The sequence below is a fragment of the Rhinolophus sinicus genome, chromosome 10, assembly GCF_057876585.1.
Source record: "Rhinolophus sinicus isolate RSI-liver-muscle chromosome 10, RSI-T2T, whole genome shotgun sequence".
NCBI classification, from domain to species: domain Eukaryota; kingdom Metazoa; phylum Chordata; class Mammalia; order Chiroptera; family Rhinolophidae; genus Rhinolophus; species Rhinolophus sinicus.
The window spans coordinates 16,565,403-16,590,367 of NC_142510.1; the positions used below are offsets into that span (position 1 = coordinate 16,565,403).

A 24,965-nucleotide genomic window follows, 5' to 3' on the forward strand; every position below is an offset into this window, starting at 1 on the left:
CCTAGCAGAACTGGTATCATGTCCTACCGTAACTACTTGATCACTTTCCTCCAGGTGACTACTGCTTCTTGGGGACAGGGACCATGTCATATTCACCTCTGCAGTCCCTAGCTCCTAGGCTGTGATGACACATCATAGGCAGTAATAAATATTTATGGGATGAATGAATGAACTTCAGGATTCTGGCTGACAGGGTTTTAAATAAATGCGCCTGATTCTTTCCCAGGACCCGTCCTGCTTATCTTATTGTCCTGTACCTCCGATTTCTTAACCATTGTGTTTTAAAATCTCCTTGAACCACCTGAGGCCTTAGCCTTTCAGGTTTCCTCTCTCAGGCAGAAGACAGAGGCCTTTCATCATTGTTACTTCCTGCCAGACACGCTGAGGCAAACAACTGTCATTATGAAGATGACTTCATATCCTTATCTTTGTGGCCTTTGTCCCAGAACCCTCCCCAGGCTTGCCAGAGTGATAGCAATTCTGTGATTGTGGAGGAGGTGTGTCTGGTGGATGTGCCCATGCACGTGGAGAGGTGTTCACCAAACTGTCACAGTGGTATCTGAGATTCCAGATGATTTTCACTTAATAGTGTATGCTTTTCTGCACGGCTTCAACTTTCTAACTGAGACTCGCGTCAGTTACCGACTGCTGTAGACATGCTGCCAGAAGCCCTCCGAGGTCTACAATGTAAGTTTCTGGCTCGCACGCGGAGGTCGGCCAGGTGGCTCTGTCGTGGCTGGGCTCTGTTATGTCCGGGTACAGGCTGGAGGTGGTTGATCTAGACTGGCCCTCGGCTGGAGATGTCCTCATGGTAATGGCAGCAGGAAGTCCAATCGTGGAAGCACATTTCAAGCTTCTGCCCCATCCCGTATCCTAACATTCCACTGGCCAAGACAAATCGTGTGGCTGAGCTCAGAGTCCAAATGAGAGACACTTATAAATTAGAAGGAGCGTGGGCACAGGGAGGGGTAAAGAATTGGCACCATCATTGCAACCTCCTACGTACATGGGCTACCTTTATATTCAGAAAAAGTAGTAGAGCTGCTTTCAAGCAAGATGGCTACCAGAGCTGCAGCCCTACACCCTCCAGGTGGTAGAGGTGAAAGACACCGGTGGAAGGGGCAGGTGACTCCATTTCAGCTGCCCCAGAGAAATCTCAAAGCGCCTCAGTGGCTCTGGTGGGTCACATGCCCATCTCTGATCAAATCAATAAGGCGAAGGTTCTGATTGGCCCTCCTGAGTCACACCCACTTTTGGAGTCGGGGCGGGGTCAGTTCTACCTGATTTGTATGGACTGAGCTGGGAAGGGAGGTTCATCAGAGGAAAATCAAGGATGCTATAGGAGGGGGGTGACTTAGATTAGATAGCCCCCCGGAAGTCCCGAGATAAGGACTGACGGGCACTTCATTTACATGAGACGTGATCCCAGAAGACACCTGAGAGAAGGAAGCTGGTGCAGGCACGTTCAATGAGCAGATTAATGCTTGGGGGCTGGGGCTGCATCTCTCTGGGACCTCTGGGAGACTGCTGAACATGCCATCAGACTTGTCCCCCCACGTTCCCTGAGAAGTGAGGAAACTGGGGTATTTATTCTCCAACTCCAATCCTCATTGGCTGAGACCTGCTTCTGCAGGCATTAATTCTGACACTTCCGCCTGCTCCCTGTTCAGGTGAAGCTGGCTCCTCTGGCCAGAGAATGTCCTTGGACAGAGTCGCAGGTGCTGGCAGTGCGCTGTTGGGACTGGCAAGCGTGAGGGGATATTGACAGCATCTCCTATAGTGGGAACAACAGGTCACAGTGCTAACCAGTTGTTAGGACATTGGCTTATTTTGGACTGGGTCCTGCTCTCGAGGAAAGGAAGCCCATAGGTGCAGCCTCTGGATAGGATCCCAGAGAGGAAACAGAGTGGCTGAGGGCACAGGCTGTGGTGTAGAGGAGACCTGGGCTGTGGTCTGCTTTTACCACGTGCTAGCTGTGAGACCTCGGGCGAGACCTCTCTGAGACTCGATTTCCTCATCTCTAAAATGGGAACATTATAGGGTTATTTGAAGGTCCAATGAGACAATTGATTATATGGGACTGAGCACATGGCAGGTTTCTAGGAAATGAGAGCTACAGGGCTGAGTCCAGGCGGGAGGAATGACGTTCCCCAAGGAGTATGTCCGAGTGCCCTGAGACAAGGGGAAGGGAGGAAACCCAGCCAGGCGTGAGTGGAATTAAACACTGAAGATGGGGATGGCCCGAAAGGACATCACCACGGCAAGCATCCCTGAGTGTGGCGAGAGGTGGCGGGAAGACCCAAGAGTAAAGTCTGGAACCGGGAAGGCACTCCATTCAGGAAACATACGCCAGGAATACGAGGCACACATTGCCCTACCTTGTTCACAGCACCTGGTGCTCTGCTGCCTTTTCTTGCAAATCATCCAGAGGGCAGGAGTGGGTGCCACGGGTGTCAGCTTTGCCACGGTGCATCCCTGTGCCCTTCCCTTGGAGATTAATCTGTACAAATATTTCCTTGCCACAGGCTGAGCATCCAGTAGGACAGAAAAATCCAACAAACTGGGTTGAGGAAATGATCAAAATGCCCGGGGTAGGATCTGGCTGGCTTCAGGCCTGGCTGGATCCAGGAGCTCAGACAGTGACGTCGAGACCTCCTTTCACTCCCTCTCCATCTCTGAGTCCATTCTGTGGGTTTCCGTATATAAGAAGGCTCTCTCCTGGTGGTTCTAAGATGGTACACGCAATGAAGGTAAAATTGCACGGCTTGCACACTCCAATCCAGTGCAAAAGGATATAAGTACGCTTGTCCAGCAGTCCCACGACAAGTCGAGGCTCACTTGATTGGACTAGCTTAGAGCACTTAGGTCACAAGCTTGCCCCTGACCCAGCTCTATGGCCCTGTGGCCATGGAACTGCTGGTTGCACTGAATGACTATGCCTGGGCCACACGCTCCAATCCCTGGCTGGGTATGGAGACCCACGCAGATATGTGGATGGAGAGACGGGAGGAGGCAGATCTGCAGAGGCCAGTAAGGGCTGTTGCCTGGCACCCAGGGGCCAAGTGTGTGTGGGAAACAAGCCACCCACTATGACCACAAACAGTCCTGTGTCTTCAGCCAGCTACCTGAGGAGGCAGAGCCCCGCCAGGTGACAGGTGGTAGTCCCGCCACCAGGGGAAGCTGCTCTTGGGACACAAAAAACCTCCCAGAAAAGCACCCAGTGTGGGGAGAGCTGGTTTCCTCGTCCCTTAGATGCCTGGGCTTCAGCTCCTCCTCGGCCACTTCCTGCTGAGCAGTTGCAGGGGAATCACCGATTCTCTCTAGGTTGCAGCTACCTCAGCCATCCCACTGTCCGTTCATTCATTCGTTCATTCATTCATTCATTCATTCATTCATTCATTCATTCATTCATTTGCCAGGCCCTCTGTGGTTGCCAGGGCTACGCAACAGTTGTTCATGGCTCTTATCCCAGTGCCTGGCACATAATATGTGCTCAATAAATATTGGTCAAGCGACAAATGAGCAAGACAGAGAAAGTCACAGCCTGCAGTGAGCTCTAATAGAGATAAAAGGACACCAAGTCTGGGAAGCTCAAGAATTCTCCACCGAGGAGGTATCAAGCCCTCAAGGAAGAGGGTGATTTCTGCAGGCCGAGGAAAGGAAGAAGCGCACAGCTGGCCGGGAAAACGTGTGAACAAGGCACAGAGCTGGAGGACGGCACCTCGTAGTATTAATTACTTACTCTGGGCCAGAAACTTTGTATTTGTCTTTGCACTCTTGGGAAGGATTAGAATGTATCCACCATGACATAGGAGGACGCTGCCTCTTGGCACGTCTAGAATCCTTTCGCCTCTTGCCGGCCCCTCTGCGGGGCCTCGGTTCGCACTTGGATTATTGGGTCACCAGCTATGTCTTCCCTCAAGTTCACCATCCATGCCTCTGCCAGGGATTGTCCTACAACCCCTGGGCTGAGCCTCTCGTGCCTTGGTTTGGCATCTGTGATGGTCCACGTCACTCGAGGCTGGCGTTTAAGACCTTTGGTAACACGGCCCGTGGTGCCCCACCCAGGCGCTCCCTGAGACATGTACCCCGGCCCGTGTTCGTGCTGCTCTTCCTGCCTTGGATGCCCATCAAAGCTCCTGTACCTTCACCTGCAGCTTCTCGCCTCTTCACGGATGCCCTGCGTGCCCTTTTCCGAGGATGCCCTCCTTGGCACTCACTCCCCTGTTGTAGGCCCGTCTTTCCTACACCACTTTCTGTGGGTGTGTCCAGTCTTGACCCCTCATTGCTGTGAGCTACAGATAAAATTTGGGGTCAGGGAAATGAGATGAGGAGAGCCCTCTGTCTGGTGGGAGAGTCTTCGGACAGACCTGTGGTCACGTTACTTTTTACAGGTCATCAGCAGCCTTCCTTTAACCCAGGAGTTCTAAGCTGGGGGCCATTCCCCACCCCAGGGACGTTTGGCAAAGTCTGCAGACATTTTGGTTGTCACCACTGGGGAGAGGATGCTTCTGGAATCTGGTAGATAGAAGCCATAGATACTGCTAAACATCCTACAGTGTACAGTTTGGCCCCCATGACAAAGAATTATCCAATTCAAAATGTCAGTAGTGCCAGGGCTGAGAAACTCTGGTTTAACCTTTAAGCAATGGGAAGCGCCAGGGGAATTCTCAACAAGGAGAAAGAGAGAGAGAGAGAGAGAGAGAGAGAGAGAGAGAGAGAGAGAGAGAGAGAGAGAGAGAGAGAGAGAAAGATAGGGACAGATATTGAGGTTGAGATTCAACTTGCTGAACTCAGACAGCTGAGTCAGTGGTGGCCTAGAGGAAGGAAGCCCACGAGACTAGTCTGATTCAGGACTTTTTTCCCCCTTTCCCCAACAGATCAGTGAGGTAAGCAGGCAGGAATCTCAATCGTCATCCAGATACTAAGCTCTGTGTACATACCGTGTTTCCCCGAAAATAAGACATAGCTGGACCATCAGCTCTAATGAGTCTTTTGGAACACAAATTAACATAAGACCCGGTCTTGTAGAAAATAAGACCAGGTCTTATATTAATTTTTGCTCCAAAAGACACATTAGAGCTGATGGTTTAGCTAGGTCTTATTTTGGGGGAAACACGGTATTGCAACAAGCAGTGTGAGCACGTAACGTCTGTTAGGTTCCTGGGAGAAGTTTCTGTCTCCTGATGAAGTGTGTTCACTCAGCACTCACAAGCTCGGGAATCTTGAGCAAATTACTTACCCTCTCTGTGCCTGTTTCCGCATCTGTAAAATGGACCTAATAACAATATACCTCATAGAGTTTTTGTAAGAATTGATTACTATATGACAAGACCCTACAACAGGGTTGGCACATAGTGCCACACTGCTTGTATTAGTGTTAGCACTTAACGTCATCCTGTTATCACCCACCACCACCATCATCCCCACCACCATCATCATTGTCTCTATTATTCAGTACCATCACCACCACCACCATCATCCCCACCAGCACCACCATCATCAACACATCACCATCACATTCGTTTAGAGAAAGCCTGTTTATTGAACCTGCCTTGCCTGAAGTATGATTGGATGTCATTCTTCCCTAAGGGTGGCAGCCAAAGGGATCGACCCTCAGCCCTTTTGACCTTTGACATAAGTCTCCTGGCTTTACCCAAAGAGCCTGGCTCAGGGTTGTTGGCAGTCCCTCTGTCTTCACCCACTAAAACCAAGTGAACCATGCCAGCTTGGAGGTCCTAGATGCTTCCAATTCTCAAAATAAGCCCACTGGGTCTACAAAATAACAAAACCGCAAAATAACAGAAAGCCAAGCCACAGAAGCACAAACAGAGGTTCAGCTTTCTCCTAGTATTACACGGATACTGGAGGTTAGGCACAGCTGGTGTGGTTCAGCTGCTCGAAGATGTCAGGGATCCCGTGTCTGGAAAATTCTTCTCACCTTACAAGAATTCCAGATATTGGCTGTTGCTGCAGTTTGTTCAGTCGTTCATAGACGTCAGGGATCCCACACTGCAGTTGTCGGGGCCTTCCCTCATGCTGACAAGATGGTCTATATTCACAGCAGGAGGGCCCCTTCTAGCAGGACTGCTAACATTCCCCAGAAGTACCACCCCCAGACTTCCATTTGTGTTTTGTTGGCAGAACTGGGTCACTCAGCCAGGCCTAAGAGAAGAGAGATTGAGAAAACTGCAATTGGAGAGTCATAATTAGCTGAAACAAGTCTTTATCCAGTGCCTCAGGTCGGGTAAACTGCTGCCAGAGATGAAGTCTGGGTTCTGTGGGCAAGGAATACAATACCGGAGGTGAGCGTTGTGGGTATGTGGCAGCCAGGTACTGTAGCTGCAAAACAAATGATCCCCAAACCCACTGGCATTTACTTTGCTCATGAGCCTGCAACCTGCACCACTGCGTGGGGACAGCTTGTCTCTCTTCTACTTAGCATCGGGTTAAAACAACAGCAACATTTATTTTGCTCACGATTTTGCAATTTGGTCAGCGTTCGGTGGGCTCCGTTCCTCTCTGTTCCCCGTGGTGTCAGCTGGGATGGTTCTGGAGGCTGGAACCATGGGGGCTGGAACCATCTGAAGGCTCATTGTTTTATATCTGGACCTGAGCTGGGAAGTCCCTGGGCTTCTAGGGGTTCCCTGGGCTTCTTACTCTACGTGGTCTGTCTGTGTGCTCTCTCCAGCATGGTGGCCTTGAGGCAGCCGAACGTTTCACATGTCAGCTCAGGGATCTGAATATCTGAATGTGCTTAGATCTATTAAAGAGATTGAATCAAAAATTAATGTAAAAAAGCAGCAGGTCCACATGAGTCAAATGGTGAAGTCTACCAAACATTTTAGGAAGAATTGTACCAATTTTCTACAATCTCTTCCAGCAAACAGAAGCAGAAGAATACTTCTTACCTCACTCTTGGAGGCCAGCATTACCCTACGACGAAAACCAAGTGAAGACCTCACGAGGAAAGAAAACTGCAGACGAGCATCCCTGATGAACACAGATGCAAAAATCCTCAGCAAAACACTAGCAAATCCTACCCAATCATGTACAAAAAAAGAATTGTACCCTACAGCCAAGCAGAACTGATTCCTGCTGTGTAAGGCTGGTTCAGCATTTAGAAGACAGTGGTGGCCATCACACCCAAAGAAGAAGAAACACAATCCTGTCAACAGGGCAGAAAAAGCATTTGACAAAAACCAACACCCATTCAGGATAAAAACGCTCAGCAAACTAGGAGTCGAGGGGAACTTTCTCAGCTTGATGAAGAACAGCTACAAAAAACCTACGGCTACCAAAATACTTCATGGTGGGAAACTGGATGTTTTCTCCCTCAAGATCAAGAACAAGACAATGATGGCCCTTCTCACCATGCCTACTCAACATCCAGTTCTCGGCAATGCAATCAGATCAGGAAAGGAAAAGAAAGGGTATACAGATTGGGAAGGAAGAAACAAAACTGTTTTTGTAGATGACATTATTGTCTATGTAGAAATTCCTAAGGAGTTCACAAAAAAATAAATAAATCAATAAATAAATCTATCATCTATCTACTATCTCCTGGAACTAGTAAGCTTTTGTAGGAAGGCTGCAGGATACAAGTAAGGTTGCAAGAGTCAATTGCTTTCTTATGTACTAGCAACGAACAGTTGGAATTTGGAATTAAAAATACACCATTTACATGAGTGCACGTGCACAGACACACACACACATACAAACAACACAAGTATAAATCTAATGAGTTATATGCAAGATCTGTATGAAGAAAACTATCGTACACTGGTGAGAGAAACCAAAGATCTAAATAAATGAAGAGATACTCCATTTATAGCTAGACAGACTCAATGCTAAGATGCTGGTTCCTCCCAACTTGATCTACAGATTCAACATATCCCAATCAAAATCCCATCAAGCTATTTTGTGAATATTGACAGACAGATTCTAATGCTGAAAATAGCCAACAATACTGAAAAGAACAATACTGAACAATCCTGGGTTCAGTACTCAGTATTCAGTATTGGGTTTGGTTCACCTGATGCAAAAAAATCATTCAACAGATTGTTGAATACTGAACAATACTGAAAAGAAGAAGAAAGTTGAAGGACTACCCTTTTTCCCCGAAAATAAGACCTAGCTGGACAATCAGCTCCAATGAGTCTTTTGGAGCAAAAATTAATATAAGACCTGGTATTATAATATATGATATTATATGATATATGATATTATATAGACCCGGTCTTATAGTAAAATAAGACCCGGTCTTGTAATAAAATAAGACCAGGTCTTATATTAATTTTTGCTCCAAAAGACGCATTAGAGCTGATTGTCCGGCTAAGTCTTATTTTCAGGGAAACACGGTAGTATTACCCAACTTCAAGACTTATTATAAAGCTACAGTAATCAAAACGTGTGGTATTGGTGAAAGAATAGACAAATAGATCAATGGAACAGAATAAAAGCCCAGAAAATAGCCCACACAAATATAGTCAACTAATCTCTGACAAAGGAGCAAAGGCAATTTGATGGAAAAAGCATAGTCTTTTCCACAGCGGTGCTAGGATAATTGGATATCCTTTTGCAAAAGAAAGAAAAGGAGGAAAGAACAAAGAATCTAGGCACAGACGTTTCACAAAAACAGCTCTAAATGGACCATAAACCTAAATGTGTGATACAAAACTGAAACCTCTGGAAGATACCACAGGAGAAAATCGAGGCTCTGGGTTTGGCAGTGAATTTTTAGATGTAAAACTAAAAGCATGATCCACCCAAGAAAAATTTTGTTCCCTTGGACTTGATTAAATTGAAAAACTTCTGCTTTGCAAAAAACACTGTTAAGAGAATGAAAAGATAAGCCACAGTCTTGGAGAAAATCATTTCAAAACACATACGCAATAAAGGGCTTGTATCCAAACTATACAAAGAATTTAAAAACCTCAACAATAAGAAAACAAACAACCCAATTTAAAAATGGGCGAAACAGGAGTCCGGTCAAGTTGGCAGAGTAGCAAAACATATTGAATGTGAACTGTAATTGAAAACAACAAAAAAAAAAATGGGGAAAAGATCTCAATAGACAAAAAAGATATACAGATGGCAAATAGACATAGGAAAAGATACTTACCATAATATGTCTTTAAGGGAATTGCCAATTAAAACAACCCCAAGATACCGTTGCACATCTACTAGAATGGTTAAGATCCAAAACACTGACAACGCCAAATGCTGGCGAGAATACAGAGCAACAGAGACTCTGGCTCATTCGCTGGTGGGAACGGTCCAGCCATCTTGGAAGATATTTGGGGTTGCTTGCAAAACTAAACATATTTTTAACATGTGATCTACAAATCGCTCTTGGTATCTACCCAAAGGCGTCGAAAACAGGTTCTGCACATAAACCTGCAGACAAGTGTTTGTAGCAGCTTTATTCATAATTGCGCCAAACTGAAAGTCACCAAGGAGTCCTTCAGTGGGTGACGGGACACATAAACTATGGTACACCCCGAGAAGGGACTAGTATTCAGAGCTCAAAAGAAAGGAGCTATCAAGTCGCGACCGGGAGGGACCCTAAAAGCATATTACCAAGTGAAAGGAGCCAGTCTTCATAACTGCATATTGTCTGATTCCAACTATGACATTCTGAAAAAGGCAGGACTCTAGGTACAGTAGAAAGATCAGCCTAGAGGATGTTTAGGGAGGTGACACGATTCTTTTACATGCTGTATCGGTGGACACAACCATTATGCATTTGTCAAAACCCACAGCGCTGTGTACAAGAGAAAGAGTGACACAGAGGGACAATGCCGACTGTCCTCTCCCCGCAGCCACATACCTGTCTTCCCCCCAACCCCCGTAAGTCACGGAAGCCTCCTGAGTCACCGTCCCTCCACTGGAGCCCAAGAGCAGGTCCCAGGTTTTCACAATGGGGTGAGGGGCACTGGACCAACACCTCTCATAGCCGTGGCAGCCTCTCTGCCTCCACGAGCACATACTCCACCCCCGTCCCCAAGGTTGCATTGGAAAGACCCAGAAGTTCTGGGTGACTGATGAACGCCCACCCCTCACAGAAGGATGGGGACAGGGTGATGCACACCCAGAGACAGCACCCACCCTCAGCTCCATTTGCTCATCTGTCAAATGAGGAGGTTGAGTAAAACGTCTCCCTAAGGACCCCATTGTGCCAACCTTCTGTGATTCTGAAACACCGCCTCCCCCATAAGTGCTGAGGACCATCTTGTCCATAAATAAACTGGTGGAGCCAGATGCTGAATTTCTAATGGTCAAGAGCATCTTTTAGTCAGGATGGGAGCCCAGGATTTCCCCTCTAAGCCAAATAGGCCAGATTGGGACCCACCAAGACCTGCAACAATGACACACTCCACATCTGTAAAAACGACTTCTCTGGGATGACATACTTTATCTTCCTTATGAAAATTGTTCATCAAAATAAAAAATAGACACATACCTTTGGATCCAGCAATTTTACTTCAGGAAATTTGTCTTATAGGAAAGTCATACAAGTGTGCAAGGATGTCTGTACAGAGATAATTTTTGCAACATTCGTTGTAATAGTGAAAAACTCAAAGCAACTTGAATATCTATTTTAAAAAGATGGATAGAGTGATGGCGGGTGATGGGAACGTGAAGCGAGGCACCTTGGCGCGTGGCAGCGAGAGCCGCAGCGAGAGCCCGAGAACCCGGGCGGCGCGGAAGCGACAGCAGAAGCGGGTGGCTGGGCAGCAGCGGCGGTGACGCTTTTGACGGGGGGCGGGGAGAGGCTGCTTAACGTGGCGCTAGCGGCCCTGGTGCTGCTGGGGGCCTCCGGCTGCGGGCGCGCTGGGGGCGCAGGCAGACGCGGGACTTCAGCTTGGAGTCGGCCCCGCACCCCGCTCGCGGTCAGTGGGAACGTATTCGACGTGACCAAAGGCAGCAAGTTCTACGGCCCTGCGGGTCCGGACGGAATATTTGCTGGCAGGGACGCCTCCGGGGGACTGGCGACATTTTGCCTAGATAAAGACGCACTTAGAGACGAATATGATGAGCTCTCAGATCTGAATGCTGTGCAGATGGAGAGTGTTTGAGAACGGGAAATGCACTTTAAAGAGAAATATGATTATGTAGGCAGACTGCTAGAACCAGGCCAGAACCATCAGAATATACAGCTGAAGACCATACCAAGGACCCCAATAAACAGGATTGAACTTTGTAAACAACCAAAGTCAGGGGCCTTCAGAGCTGCAGTTCTTACTCCCTTTCACAGAATGTCTAGAGTCTTTGGGTTTGGTCCACCTGCTGCAAAAAAATCATTCAACAGATTGTGCACAAGCTAACTGAGTCTCACTGTGAAGATTTGAATACTAGACATTCTTTATGCTGCCAAACTCATTTGTTGCAGTTGTTTGTCATGTCTGGTGGGGCTTCATCATCCTGAAAAGAAAGACAGGGATTTTTTTTTTTTTTTTTTTTAGAGAGTAAGAAAGTTACGAGGTTACTTTTTCCTTTTTTCTTTTATTTTTCTTTAAATCAAAGACAACCAGATATGTATTTGCTGCTTGAGTGCACACATCTGAGAAACAGCAAGGGGGGATTCCTATTTCACATGCTCTGCCTTTGTTTTAGCATCGAGGGAGGGAGGAGACCTGGACAGAGAGGTGGGGTTGCACGTTAATTGGAGTAGTTTAGGCTACTGAAACATTAAAATGTGAATTCCCCAACTTTTCTTTTTTGGGTTTTGTCAGGAATTAGGGATAAAAACCTTTACTTCTAACAAATTTTTGGAAATTAGATGGGATTTCAAGTGGATTTAAGTCAAAGCTAAATCCCCAACAGTAAGATCATTTGAAACTAGTTTGCATTCCTTCCCTTCCCCTAGGTCAAATCAATATTACTTGTGCCTTATTTCACTTACATAGACTTGAACAAGCAGCATTAAGACGGAAGTTGGAATATTCTGTTGACCGCAAAACTTTGATGTCATGCTGTGTATAGAGAATGTAAAAGGAATATTCAGTGTTACTGCCATATATGTTAATATACACAAACTTAATTAGCATTGTAATGGCCAAATGCATTCCCCCATGCTTTTCTCTTCAAAAAAATTAAAAAACAAATCAACAACTCTGTCCCCCAACAGCTGCCTAATTTTAGGAGTCAGACCCTCATAGCTCACTGGTGTGGGTGCATGGGGTTGTAGTATGGATGTCGTATGGGTGTGTTTGAATGTGTGACAGCGCCTTGGAAGGGACTCTGCAGATACTGTAAATACCAGTACCATTTTAATAAAGCATGTACAATAAACCAAAAAAAAAAAAAAAATGGATAAATAAATATGGCTCATATATAGAATGGAATCACCATGTAGCTATTAAAAGACATAATAAGGAAAATCTATAAATGCTGACATGGAAAATTGTTCAAGATACAGTGTTGATTGAAGATAGCAGATGCAGACACACACACACACACACAAAAGAGTGAACCTTAATTTAAGCTACTGACTTTAGTTAACAATAACGTATACATGTCACTTCACTAATTGTCATAAATGTACCACATTAATGCAAGATGTTAATAAGGGAAATTGTGTGCAGGTGGAGAGGGTCTGTGGGGGCTCTTGTGCTATCAATTTTTCTGTAAATATACCACCGTCGTAAAACTTTTTTATTAATTTTTATTAATTTTTTAAAACCTGAAGGCTAGGCTTAAAAACAAGTGTGTTGTGATGTAATGGGAGCTGAGCTTGATTGGGGCAACACGTAGGAAGCCCCTGGGGTGAGGGCCTGAGGTTTTATTACTTTGGGGCCTCCAGGCCCCTCTTCCGGGCCTGACACAGCCTCTGATCAAGTTTGGACAGTGTGGGCAGGAACGTGAGACGTGGAACTGCATGTGAGATGACCAGCTTCACATTCATTATTTCTCTTGGGACTCGGGACAATGCCCTGTTTTCTTGAACTATTTTGACATAATTTCAGACTTACAGAAAAGTTACAAGAAAAGTACAAAGAATTCCCAGATTTCCCTTCCCCCAGATTTCCCAAATGTCTTCACACCCGACCGCATCCTTTTTTGTCTTTTCAGTTTCCAGCCCCGTTTCCCAAGCAAGCAAGCAGGCCTGCCAAGGAACAGGTCCCAATGTGGTTTCTTTTTCATCTTCATTCCGGTAAGAACAACCATGGACATTGACTAAGCACCTTATGTGTACCGGACACCGTCCCTGGCACTTTTCACGTATTTCACCACTCCACCCTCCCACGGCCCCCTGAGGGGTTCTGTCATCAACCTCGCTTTGCACACGTGGAAGCTGAGGCCCAGGGACTGACCCACGTTGAGCAACAAAGCCACATGGTTGGTCAGTAGCAGAGCTGGTGTGCAGACAGATGGAGGCAGTCTGGTGGCAAGCAACGAAGGAGTGAGGAATGACTTAAAGACGTACATAACAGGGTGGGAACCCAGTTTGGGAGCCAGGCCAGGAAAGCAGACAGCCCACGCCACATAGTCCCAAGGGAGACTTCTGCTGTTGTCTCCAGATGAGACTAGGCTCAAACTCAGACACACCACGCCAGGACAAAATAAGTTTCTTCTTTACAAAGGGAAGCGGGCGGAGTTCATTCCAAGCTGCCCGGGATCAAATACCGATTGTGCGTGTGTGAATGTGACTGCAGGTGTGGGAGTGTGTAAGGGGCTGCTGCGTGTGTGAGTACATGAGTGTGGGTCCGTGTGTGGGTGTGAATGTGTGTGGATGTGTAAGTGTGAACATGAGAGGTGTGTGGGTAAGCGTGAGTGGATGTGAACACGTGTGGTATTGTAAGTACCTGATGTGAATGTGTATGGATAGATGAATGAATGCAAGTGTGTGTGTGTGTGTGTGTGTGTGAGTGTGTCAGTATATGAGTGTGAATGTGTGTGGGCAGGTGAGTCTGTGAATGTGGGTGCGTGGGACACACTGTGTGTGAGCTTTTCTAGGCAGGAACAAACCCTTCTCCGTGAAGCATCCTGCTGGAGCGGCCTGGGTAGGGGCTTTGTGGAATTCCCATCCAATGTGGGATTCCCATCTGACCCGTGGAATTCACACCTTGTTGGCCAATTCCTACTCCCTCTGGAAGCCCAAGCTCCCGGGTCAGGTCGGAGGCCTCTCTCCTCTCTCTCTGCTGCCCCATCACAGCCGTCACTATACTCAGTTGTTTGTGTCTAATTATGTGTCAGGGCCCCAACCAGACCCCCAAGGCTAGGAAAGCAGGGGCTGGGTCTCTTTCTGTCTCTCCCACCCCGGGCTCAATACCCTGCACGTGCAGGCATCAATAAATGATGCTGAATAAATAATCGTAATTTTTCCCACCCCCATGGCACAGCGCACCTCCAAGTGTTTGCGCATGCAGTCACCTCCACCTGAATGCCTGTCTCCTTTTCCCAAAGGACACTTAGAGACACCATTCAGAGGCCACCTCCTCCAGGAAGCCATCCTGGACTCCCGGGACCAAGTCACTTACTTGAAGGCCGGTGGCTGTCCGGCCCATGTGGTTGTAAGGTCTCAGAGGGCAGGGCCATGTCTGTTTCATATCTTCATATCTGCATCCTCAGCACTTGTCACAAGGTTAAGCACACAGTAGGGCCAAGAAAGAATGAGTACGTGAAGAATAATGAAAGAGAATTGATGTACTGTGCCCTCTCCCTAGAAAGCCAACCCTTACCAGAGGCTTCGCTGCTTCCCTGGCCCACCCTCCTTGCACAACCCCATTCGGCTGACATGTCCTAGGCTCTGAGGAGTTTGCCTCCACTCTCAGACCAGCATCTCCTTGAGCACGAGGTAGGGTGTCAGATTACTCTTTGGGTCCCCGCACTGCTGAGCCTGAGTCTGCACATGTTCTACCTCACCTCCTTCTGCCTTCTCCTCCTCAAACCTACCTGGCCTTCCCGCAATCCCTAGACATGTTAAATTGGTTCCCACCCCAGGGCCTTTGCACTTGCTGTTCTCATTTCCTAAACTAGTATTCTCCCCTACCCTCTTTAGACTCACAGCTCAAATGTCTCCTCCCCAGGGACACCTAACTACGAACGCCACTGGCCTCATAGGTCCCTCTCTGTTTTTCTTTCTTCTAATTTAGTGTTTGCCTTGCCTCGTGGCTACATCAGGGCTTTTATGGTGTCCCGTAGTTAGTGGTCTATGGAGCCTGAGTTCAAGTGCCATGTCTGCTGTGTGATTCTGAGCAAGTTTCTCCTCAGCGGGTCTGTGCCTCAGTGGCAGGAACAGAGTTCCCTCACAGGGCAGCTGTGGGGATTCAGTGAGTAAATACAGGGAGTGCCTTAGCACAGGGCCAGTCAGGTTCTACTAGCTATGCGCTGAAGGGTTGTCTTACTCTCTATACATTTTTCTGGAGCCCAGCATATAGTAGGCGTTCAGGAAACATTGGTGGACGGTACAGCACACATTGGCACTTAGCAAGAGTTGGGTTGCTGGGAAGGGGGGAAGGATTCAAGTTGCCCAAACCCCTAGCTCCAAACACCTGCCCACCTGCCGGCTCTACTCTGCGGGGAGGATGCGAGCTCCCCCCCCCCCCCCCCGCACCCCCCCCCAGGAAGGGCAGCGGGAGGGGCGGAGGGACCGGCCAGAGCCTAATGCGGGGGTGGGGGGGTGTTGTTGGGAGATGGGATTTTATTCTGAGAGCGTGGGGGAACTACTGCGGGTTCTCCGTGGGGCGTGACCTCCAGCTCCTTCCGGGGAGACGGTGTGGGGGGTGGGTGGGGGGTGCCCCCAGGGGAGGTCAGCGGCCGGGCCTGGAGTGGGCTGAGGGGACATCGACAGGGACGTGGGATTCGGCGCCCTCCGCGTGGAAGTGGGGGTGTGGCGGCAGGGCGGGGCATGCAAATCTGGGGGCGGGCGCCAGGCGGGGCGCAGGAAGCTGGGCGGGCTGAGTCCCGCGCCCAGGAAAGCCCCAAGTGGCGCCGCGGGGCCCGGCTAGGCCACCCCACTGTCTCCACTTCCCGCTTGGGCGCTGGCTCGGCGGATGGACCCGGAGCGTGGAGGTAGGACGCGGGGCTGGCTCGCGGGTCCGAGGCGGGAGGGATCGTCCCGGGCACGCAGCGGGCCTCTGGGAAGTGCTGGGCCGCCGCCAGGGTCCCGGGCGGAGGGTCCCTGGGACCTGCCTTACCCGCGCTAGGACCGCTCGTGCACGGAGAGCGGTCTGCTCTGTCCATGTCTCCCAGGGGCAGCCGAGACGGGGGCTGGAAACGCAGGCTGGCCCCTGGGCGCTCAGACACCCGGCGCGGCCCCCAAACTCGTGCCGAGACATCTCTCCGAGCCGTGGGAAATGACGGGAGCGTGGGGTAAGGCAGGTCTTGGGCCACGCAGGTCCCCTTCTCTGGGCAGTCACCTCTGGCCCCGCGCACAGAGAGTTGATGAGAATTGGGGAGGAGAGAAAGGGTGGGGAAAGTTCTGCAAACTGTAAAATTGGATACTAGGTGAAGGAATCTGGGGAAACAACGCCCTTTCCACCTTTGTACTCCTTATTTGAATATTGCTGGATGGATCCAGTACCAGCGATCGTTTTTTTCTGGGGCTTCTTTTCTTCAGGCTCTGTTCTGAACACGGTCAGTATTTTGAGTTAAATCTGAAAATAACCTTTCTGGTCGTGCTGTGTATGTATCATGGCCATTTTTCAGATGAGGACGAGGAAGCGAAGGCAGCTTAAGTAACTCGCCCAAGGTGATGCCCTCCCCCCACCCCCCAAAGTGTGGATCAGGGTGGGGACCCAGGCCATCTGACGCCCGAGCCCTCTGCTCTCCACCTGTCAACAATATTTGCCAACCTACCCCATAAATGAATTCTCCAGGGGATTTGATTAAAGTGCAGATTCCTAGGCCCGGTCTGTGAGATTCTGATTCAATAAACCCAGGAGCCTGGATTAAAAAAAAAAAAATCTGTATTTCCTGTAATCAGGAGAGAGTGGAGACCAGTGACCTGGTGGCAAATGCTGGGTTCCCAGATTTCCCCCAGGCTGCTATGAATCCTGCGTGAATCCTAGCTTCTGCCTTTCCCCAGCCTTCTGTGAGCTGTGGCCCCTGTGGGAGCTGGAGCCTTTGGTGGGACATCAGAGCTTGTGTTAAAATCCTAAAGTTCGAGGGGGAAACTGAGGCTCAGGTGTCCGTTTGGCCCAGGTTTCTGCACACTTAGGGGATCCAGACTCCTGCAAAGGTCCCTTGGACTCAACTAGGATTGGGGGGTGACCGGCCCAGCCATTCCCTCACTCATTAGTCCTTGGCGCTCCTGGAGGCTCTGCTCCAGCGCTGTTTAGGGCATTGGTGTTTACCCTCAGGGCCTCCCTCTGGGGAGAAAGAGCACAGCAGGGGTGATCAGCCCCTGGGGGGAGGCCCCGTGAGAGGCTACGGGGAACAGAGACCTCTGAGCCAGCCTTGGAGCATTGGAGGAGCTCGGCAGTAGGAGAGCGGGAGGGAAGGGTACGCTGCTTGGGCAAAGACATGGAGATGTGAAGGGCGCTTGTGTGGCGCCAGGGAGTGGGGAGAGCAGTGGCGAGGTGGGGCTGGCTGCATTGTGGAAAGGCCTCGAACGTCGTGCTGAGAAGCAGGCCAGTGTCTTCCCTTTGCCTGAGCCATCGGAGTCACAATGCAGATTCCTGGGCGCCAGCCTGGACCTCTGGAGCCAGATCTGGAGGGAAGCCATGGGAAGGCGGCAGGGGGAAAACCACTAGCGAGTCACCATGGTTACAGCACATCCATTTACCGGCAAGTCCGGATGACCTGAGCATTTCCACATTCTGGGCAGTGACTCAATCCGGATGGGTTTTATACAGTACCGTCTCGGTCTCATACAGCACGACCCCGGGATCGCTAGGTGCAAAGGTCCTTGAGGTTTAAAAGGTTAAAAATAGTTGCAAAAACCACAATGACTTTTGCACCAACCTCATAGCAAGGCCCTGAAGGGAAGTCAAAGAAGTGAGGAGAGAGACTCTTTCCTGGACCCCTCCCCCTCTCCTCTCCAACCCTACCCCAGGATGGAGGAGCGGGTTCGAGACCAAACAGGCCACTGAGCTCAGGTGCCCTCCATGCACCTAGGAGGGGGTCAGGGACAGAAGCCTCCGGCTGCTTTGTTTCCTCACCCTGGTCAAAGTGAGCTTTCATGCAGGTGAATAGCATCGTGTTTTATATGCCACTTAACACAGTTTCCCACACCTAGTATGTCCACAGTAAACGTGCGTGTCCGCTGTTACCTGTCAAGACGTATAGCTGGAGGTTAAGAACAGGGACTCTGGAGCCAAATTGCCCAGGTTCAGAGGCTGGGTTTGCTGCTTCCTAAGTTTGCTGCTTCTCAGGCCCTCAGTTTCCCCATTTGTGAAATTGTAGTGACTATGCTGTTGTAGTGATGATGGAAAGAATGAATAAGTGTCAGGCACACAGAACGGGCTGGTACGGAGTAAACACATGGATTTATAGTAAATCAATGAGCCCCATTGGATGGGGTTTCGTCTGCCCATTTTGCAGGTGAAGAAACTGAGAATCACAGCTGTGTGCAGGGACTTTGCCTAAGGTCCCATGTCTAGGAATGACAGAGACATGGAGGGATTAGAACCTGCTTTCCTTCCCAGCCCGTGTTCTTTCCCACTGTCCCAGTTTCCTGGGGTGAGCAAGAGGAACATATTTCCCAGCATTCCTCGTGACTGGCCCGGTGGAGACATGCCTGGTCACGTTTGGTCATATATCCCTTCACTAGTCTAGAAGAGAGGCCAGCGGCTTGCCTGGATGGTGTATGAACTTGCCCTTGCAAGAACGTGGATGGGAGAACCCCACCTGGTGGCTGAAAGGTCCTACAGGACCCACCATCAGATGGGCTATACCCCCATTGCTGTGTCATGTGACTTGCAGCAATTCTGCTTCCGTGAGCTAGAGGCAGAGAAAAGGGCATAGAGGCTTGAAGACAGGGGCCCCACGTTCAAAGGTGAGTTTGCTGCTTCCCACCTGTGATCTGGAAGCAGTCGCTTGCCCTCTCTGAATCTCAGTTTGCCTGTCAGTAAAATGGGTATAGGACAGGGATGTTCGTGAGATCATTTTTATAGGCACTTTGCCCCTGGCTCGGCAATTGCTGTTTTTCTCCCCATTTAGGACACAGTCGCGTCTCCATATTCAGTCCTTGGCTTCCTCATTCCTTGTTTTCTTCAAATATTTATCAAGCCCCTGTACATGCCAGGTACGGTGGCTGGTGCTATGACAGAACACCAGACAGAGCCCTCCTGTTCCTGCAGTTTACATTCTAGTTGAGAAAACAGGCAGTTCACAAACCCACATATATATACAGATCTACAGCCCTTATCAATCATTCCAAAATCCACCAGCTCTGAAAACCGAAAGCTTTTTCATAACTCGCTTGGAAGCACGACCCGACAGGAACTAAACCCGAGGCCCTCTCGGGTCTTTATTTCTCCTTGGTGAGGATGCACGTGTCTCTCTCTCTCTCTCTCTCTCTCTCTTTCTCTTTCTCTGCAAAGATGGTCACGTGATTGCTGCTCTGGCTGCGTGGGGGGCGGGGGTGCTTACGTCAGGTGGGATTTTATACCAGATAACCTTTCTTTAATCTGAGTAATTCGGAAACACGCCTGCCCCCCCAGGATTTCACATGAGAGAACGGGGACCTGCAGTACGCTGTCAGCTAGTGACAGTGCTAAGAGAAAAGCAAAGCGGGGGAGGGCGGGGTCGGTGGAGGGATGTCAGAAAGACGAGGGGCGAGGCCTGGAAGGATGGGCCCTGGGCAGGGCACCACAGCAGAGAAGGGCTCGTCCATCCCACCGACCCCACTCCCGGGCCCCCTGCATGTCCCCGGCTCACAGTTCTGTCTCAGGGTACATGTCTGTGTGTTTCCAAGAAGTGGTGATGCCTCTAAGATTTCAGATTTGGCTCCGACTGACTCATTCTCACTCTAGCCCCCCCCCCCCCCCCGCTTCCTCTCTTCCCCGAGGTTGTTTCAGAAATCCAGGGTCTTAGCTAAAGCAGGCCTGGGTGCTGTGACTCTTTGGGGACAGTCACTAGCTGGGCCAGCCTCCAAGTTCTCTCCTCCTCCCTCCAGTGAAAGAAGGAGGATGTGGGTCCCAGCGAGGGGAGGAGAGGTTGGCCCTCAAGCGTTCAGTGGGACTGATTTCCTGAGGGGAGGGGGTGCAGTTCTGAGCAGTGGATGTGTCAAGGCTTCCGGCCTGCAGAGCCGGGTGACGAAGCTGAAAGCGACAGGCATGGACATGGGTCGAGGGCTGGCACGAGGCTCACCATTTACATTCACTCAGCAAACACGCCAGGGGTTGGAGACAGGGCAGCCAGGGATGTGGAAGGGAGGCCCTCGCAGAGCGGGCAGTCTGGTGGGGGAGGTGACTCCACGGAGGTGACTTCTGAGCTAAGACCTGAAGTAAAAAGACATGTGGATGTGTTTTTTGGGGGTGGGAAAGAGTGGTCCTGGCAGAGAGAACAGAAAGTGCAAAGGTCCTGAGGTGGGAACAGGCGTGGTGCGTTTAGCCCACAAGGAAGCTGGTGCGGTTGGATGGAATTAGGGTGCAGGAGCCCAGCTCAGGGAGGTAAAGGGGAGCCCCGTACCTGCCTTATCTCATTCAGCTTGTAGAATCACCTGACAACGTAGGACCTGCTCTTACCCAGACCTCACACGTGACGAAACAGGCACAGAATGGTGTAGTAACTTGCCCAGGGTCACACAGCTGGAAGGCGGCAGAGCAGGGCTGTGAACCCGAGTTCTCAGCGTTCTCAGTCGTCACCACTGTGTGTAAACACATAATGGGAACCGGGCTCAAGTGCTGAAGACCCACCTACCACTCAGATGGTTGTTGGTGTGCTGTCCTGCCATAGGTCAGCCAGCCTGGCAGCTCTGTGGGTGTGGGCAGGCCAGGCCTGGCATCACAAATGGTCCAATCATTGTGCAAATCATTTTACAGATCATTTGACCAATGAGCACCTTCCCCGGGGGCTGACAGTAAGGCCACGCTGAAGCAGAGGGGACCGCAGAGCAGGGTGAGGGCGAGTGGAGTCCCCAGTCCACAGCAGGCGCTCAGCTAGGGGGAGGTGGGTAGAGGAGTGGGGGCCTCCCCGTTTCCCCCAAGGAGGAAACGGAGGCTATGGTAGTGACTTACCTGTGACACAACTCAGAAGGACAGAGTCTGGATGCAAATCCAGGTCGCTGACCTGGAAGCCGTGACACTAAGCCACTGTTCTGAACCCACCCCCACAAGGCGTCGAGTGGAAAAGAGCTGAATTTCTTGGTTGGAAATAAGGGAGCAGCATTTTGGAGAATAGGAGAAGGTCTGAGCTTTTCCTGGAGCATCCAGGAGAGCATCCTGCCTTTTCAAAAGAGGAAACGGCACTTCTCTGGAGAGGAGAGACACGGGGCCACTGGGCTGGCAGCTGTCCGAGCCTGCAGAGCCACAGACTCCTGTTGACAGCCTTGTTTGTGAGGGTGGAGCTTTCCACAAGCCAGATTTCCACAGCTAGACAGCTCTGACTGGGCTAAGATTTTTCCTAAGATACAGCCAGATTAGCTTTCCAGGAACTTTCACTTTCTGCTCCATCCCTCCAATCACAGCCCAATATTTCTCCTTTTCAGACTACACAGCTGTCGTTATTTTAATCATTCTTCTTGACACAGGGAATTGTAAAGAGTTCAGTCCAGCTTTGGACACGATGCAGTTGGTCGGAGACCCACATGAAACCCATTGCTTTCCCCAAAGCCTGTCTGGTCAGAGAAGAGGGAGGGGGCTCACCTTCTGTTTCTCCTTGCCTCCTGTGGGGGTCTTCTGGTGTCTGAGGACACCCACCCGCCCACCCAGGAGGATACCACCTGGTGATTGTTGGCCAAAAAGGGACCACACATGTAGGGTGGGATTTTAAAAAATCGAACTCTTTTGCAAGCATTTAAAAATCAGGATTACACACATAAAAATGTGGATTTGGGGCTTCTTTTGAAAAACTCAGAAGACCTAGAATGGCTGTGCCTTCAGTCTCACGTGGCAGAAAGCCACTGACGCTGTGTGGCATCTGCCTTCTGGGGCTGGGCATGTGCCCGCCACTTGTCTCCTCTCTACTCTCTGAGGGCACGCATATCAGTTGTCATAGATAATTTGAGTTTCCTCTGGAGGAGACGACTCCTTGGCCGTGAAGGAGGTAGCTGGCATGGCCCCTGAAAAGGCCTGGGGGACCTGACGTAGCACTGGGAGTAGACTGAGGGTCTTTGGGGGTCCCTCCTGCCCTGAGATCTTGGTTGACACCCCCCAATACTCTAGACTGCACACTCCACTCCCTTCCTTCCCTCTCATTCATCTTTTTTTCTTGTCCTTTTTATCGCAACATATGTGCAGACAAGTGCCCAGCTTCATGCATTTTCACAAAGTGAACATGTGCCATGTATAACCCAAGCAGTCCACTAGAAGTCTCCCTCCTGCTTCCTCCTGGCCCCCCGCACGCCCCTCCCCCCAAAGCAGAAGTCCTAACTTCTACCCCGAGATCAGTTTGTCTCTTTCTGGACTTTGTATAAATAGAATCAGTGTTGCCGTTTTGAGCCCAGCTTCCTTGGCTCAGCTTGCACCCACGTGACCTGCTGATGCTTTCCTGGCAGCTGTAATTGCCGTGGGGTCTCAGACAGTTTACTTGGTGCTTAGAGAATGAGCTTTTGCCACCTGCTCCGTCAACACGGTCTGAGGCCTGTTCTACTCCACCATGGTCTCTGCCTCCCTGCAACCGTCCCATGAGGCAAATGGCTCTGCCCACACTTCACAGAGGAGGAGACTGAAGCTCTGAGAGGACCCCAGCTTGCCAGGGTCTCTCAGACAGTCAAGGTGGGGCCTGGGACTTAGCCCCAGAATTATGCTTCCATGTCTTAGATGCCCTGGAGTCCATGCTCACATGAGTGGCTCCACACGTCTGTGTGTTCCTGACCATGGCAGGAATGACACAGGGTGAGACAGCAGGAAGAACTTGTGGGAGAACTCCTCTCCACCCCAGCTGCCCGTCTGCAGACAGAAAACCAACAGGGAGTTCTTATCAGGGCCGATGTGTCACCCTTTGGGTTTTTGCCCAGGGGCAAAGTCTCGGTCACTGTTGAGACAAGTTCACGGGTGAGCGCTGGACAAACAGAGATGGAGGCCAAATTCTAGCTCAGTCACTTCCTGCCTCGTCACCTTGGGGCTCTTTCTGAACCCCTCCGAGCCTCGGTTTCCCGCTCTGTGCAGGGGGCGTGTGTGGCCCCCTCTTCTGCAGGGGTTTTGCCGAGGAGCACACAGAGAGGTGCTACCAGGAGCGAGTTCCTGGCTCCCGCCTCCTTGCCTGGCGCTGTGCCGCGACTCCAGAGGGAGGAGGTCCAGGTTCAAGGCTCAGTCCCACCGTTTACCAGCTGTGCAGCCTTAGGCAGCTTCCTGAACCTCCTTAGGCCTCGGTTTCCCCGTCTCCAATGGGGATGATAGTGACTGTACCCGCCGTGTTCCTTGGGTTGGAGAGAGGTGGAACCCATGGGCAGAGAGCCCTTAGAGAGCTTGAGGAACTGGGGACACTCACGGGCCATGGTGACTTTTGCAGGAGCTGTGACTGTCACGAAGACAGCCAAAATCTCGTCAGCATCCTGGGGTAAGAATCATGGTAATGTCCCAATTACCAGCTCCCTGGAGGTTAGCTCCCCCGGGGAGGCCCACTGGTGCCTGCCTTAGGTTATGACAGAGACGCCAAGCCACAATTGGTCAGTGTTTATCTCGCAGCGAGAAGCAGAAAATGCCAGCTCTTGGCGCTGTGCCCCTGTCTCTGTCAGGGGTGGCTGACCGGGCCCCCTACATGCAGCCATTCAGTCTTCCATCCAGCAAGTATCCATCACCCCCTACTCTGGGCCAGGCACGGTGCTGGGCTCTGGGGCTGTAGCAGTGGACGCGGTGGACACAGGCTCTGGCCTTGTGGGCGGGAGCTGCGTTCTTGGGGCATGTGGACTGTGGACAGGAAGTGTGCGCATGTGATACGCTACAGGGCCTTCAGTGCTGTGCAGACCAATAGAGCAGGACAAGGGCTTGGCAGTCATGGAGGTCGGCTGCTGGCTCAGCCTCCGGCGGGGCCTCTGGTGCTTTCTGCAGGTGGCCGTGGCTTCTAGAATCCCGGCTGGAGTTGCCTGGATGCCTCCCTGGGGGCCCGATTATCTGCTTGGGCTCAGCATGTCCACAGCCAGCACAAATGTCCACGTTGCCATCGAGTGGCCTCTGGCGCAAGATGCCAGCCTGTCCTCGAGGTGGTGCACCCCCCAGGGGCTCTGGCCCAGCCGTGTCCCATGGAGGAGGTCCCTGGTCTCCAGCCCTAGCCTTTCTGCTGAGCTCTAGGCCACGAGGACGCACTTCCGGCATCCTGGATGGGGCCCACTGCTATGTCCACAGCTCTGCAGACTGCGTGGTTTCCCCTAGCAACCCCGCTCCCCTTCCCAGCACCACCACCTGCCACTGTCCCAAACCAGAGCCACCTCCTCCTGGCTGTCAGCTGCCTGCCACCGGTCATCCCTGAACGGTCACGTCCACCTCCCAAACGGGGCTGGAGTCTGCTTTTCTTCTCCAGCTCCAGCAGCGCCCCCTTCTCTCCCAGCCGCCTCCATCTTGCCACGTGCTCGTTCTCCACACACAGGTGGGAGTGGGACTTCTGGAATGCAGCTCCTGTCCTGCCAAGTGGCTCCCCACTGCCCTGGGCTGCAGGCCAAGTCGCTTACCACGCCTGGTAGACAGTTGGCTTCTGGCCCCACTGACTTCTCTGCTCTTATCACCACCTCCCCTTCCCCCCATCACTGCCACCAAAGGCTCGTCTTGTCGGGAAGGGACTGGGCTGTGCCCTCCTTTCTTCCTGGCTGTTCACACACTTTCCACTCATTCCTTCCCTCCCTCCCTCCCTCTCTTAGGATCCTTAAGAATCTGTAAAATGGGTTTAATAATTGTACTCCCCTCATGGGGTGTCTT

At 50.7% G+C, this 24,965-nt stretch overlaps 1 protein-coding gene, 2 long non-coding RNA genes and 1 pseudogene across 3 annotated transcripts in view; 2 read left to right on the forward strand and 2 right to left on the reverse strand.

Annotated features, from left to right (window-relative positions):
- Nucleotides 1–5,525: 5,525 nt before the first annotated feature.
- LOC141569438 (uncharacterized) lies at nt 5,526–7,657 on the reverse strand. The gene is made up of 3 exons (XR_012493054.2): nt 6,912–7,657; nt 6,481–6,763; nt 5,526–6,278 (listed from the first exon to the last, which is right to left on the reverse strand). It is a non-coding gene; the product is annotated as an uncharacterized LOC141569438 (long non-coding RNA).
- Nucleotides 7,658–10,472: 2,815 nt separating this feature from the next.
- Nucleotides 10,473–11,421, forward strand: LOC109438292 (membrane-associated progesterone receptor component 2 pseudogene; annotated as a pseudogene).
- Nucleotides 11,422–11,439: 18 nt separating this feature from the next.
- LOC141569437 (uncharacterized) lies at nt 11,440–21,746 on the reverse strand. The gene is made up of 5 exons (XR_016022640.1): nt 20,584–21,746; nt 16,146–20,393; nt 14,487–14,579; nt 11,909–11,978; nt 11,440–11,639 (listed from the first exon to the last, which is right to left on the reverse strand). It is a non-coding gene; the product is annotated as an uncharacterized LOC141569437 (long non-coding RNA).
- Nucleotides 15,867–24,965, forward strand: part of IL4R (interleukin 4 receptor) — a 32,128-nt gene continuing 23,029 nt past the window's right edge. The window contains exon 1 of the mRNA XM_019718087.3: nt 15,867–16,020. The gene's annotated coding sequence lies outside the window, so the exon portion shown is untranslated. The remainder of the gene's footprint in view (nt 16,021–24,965) is intronic.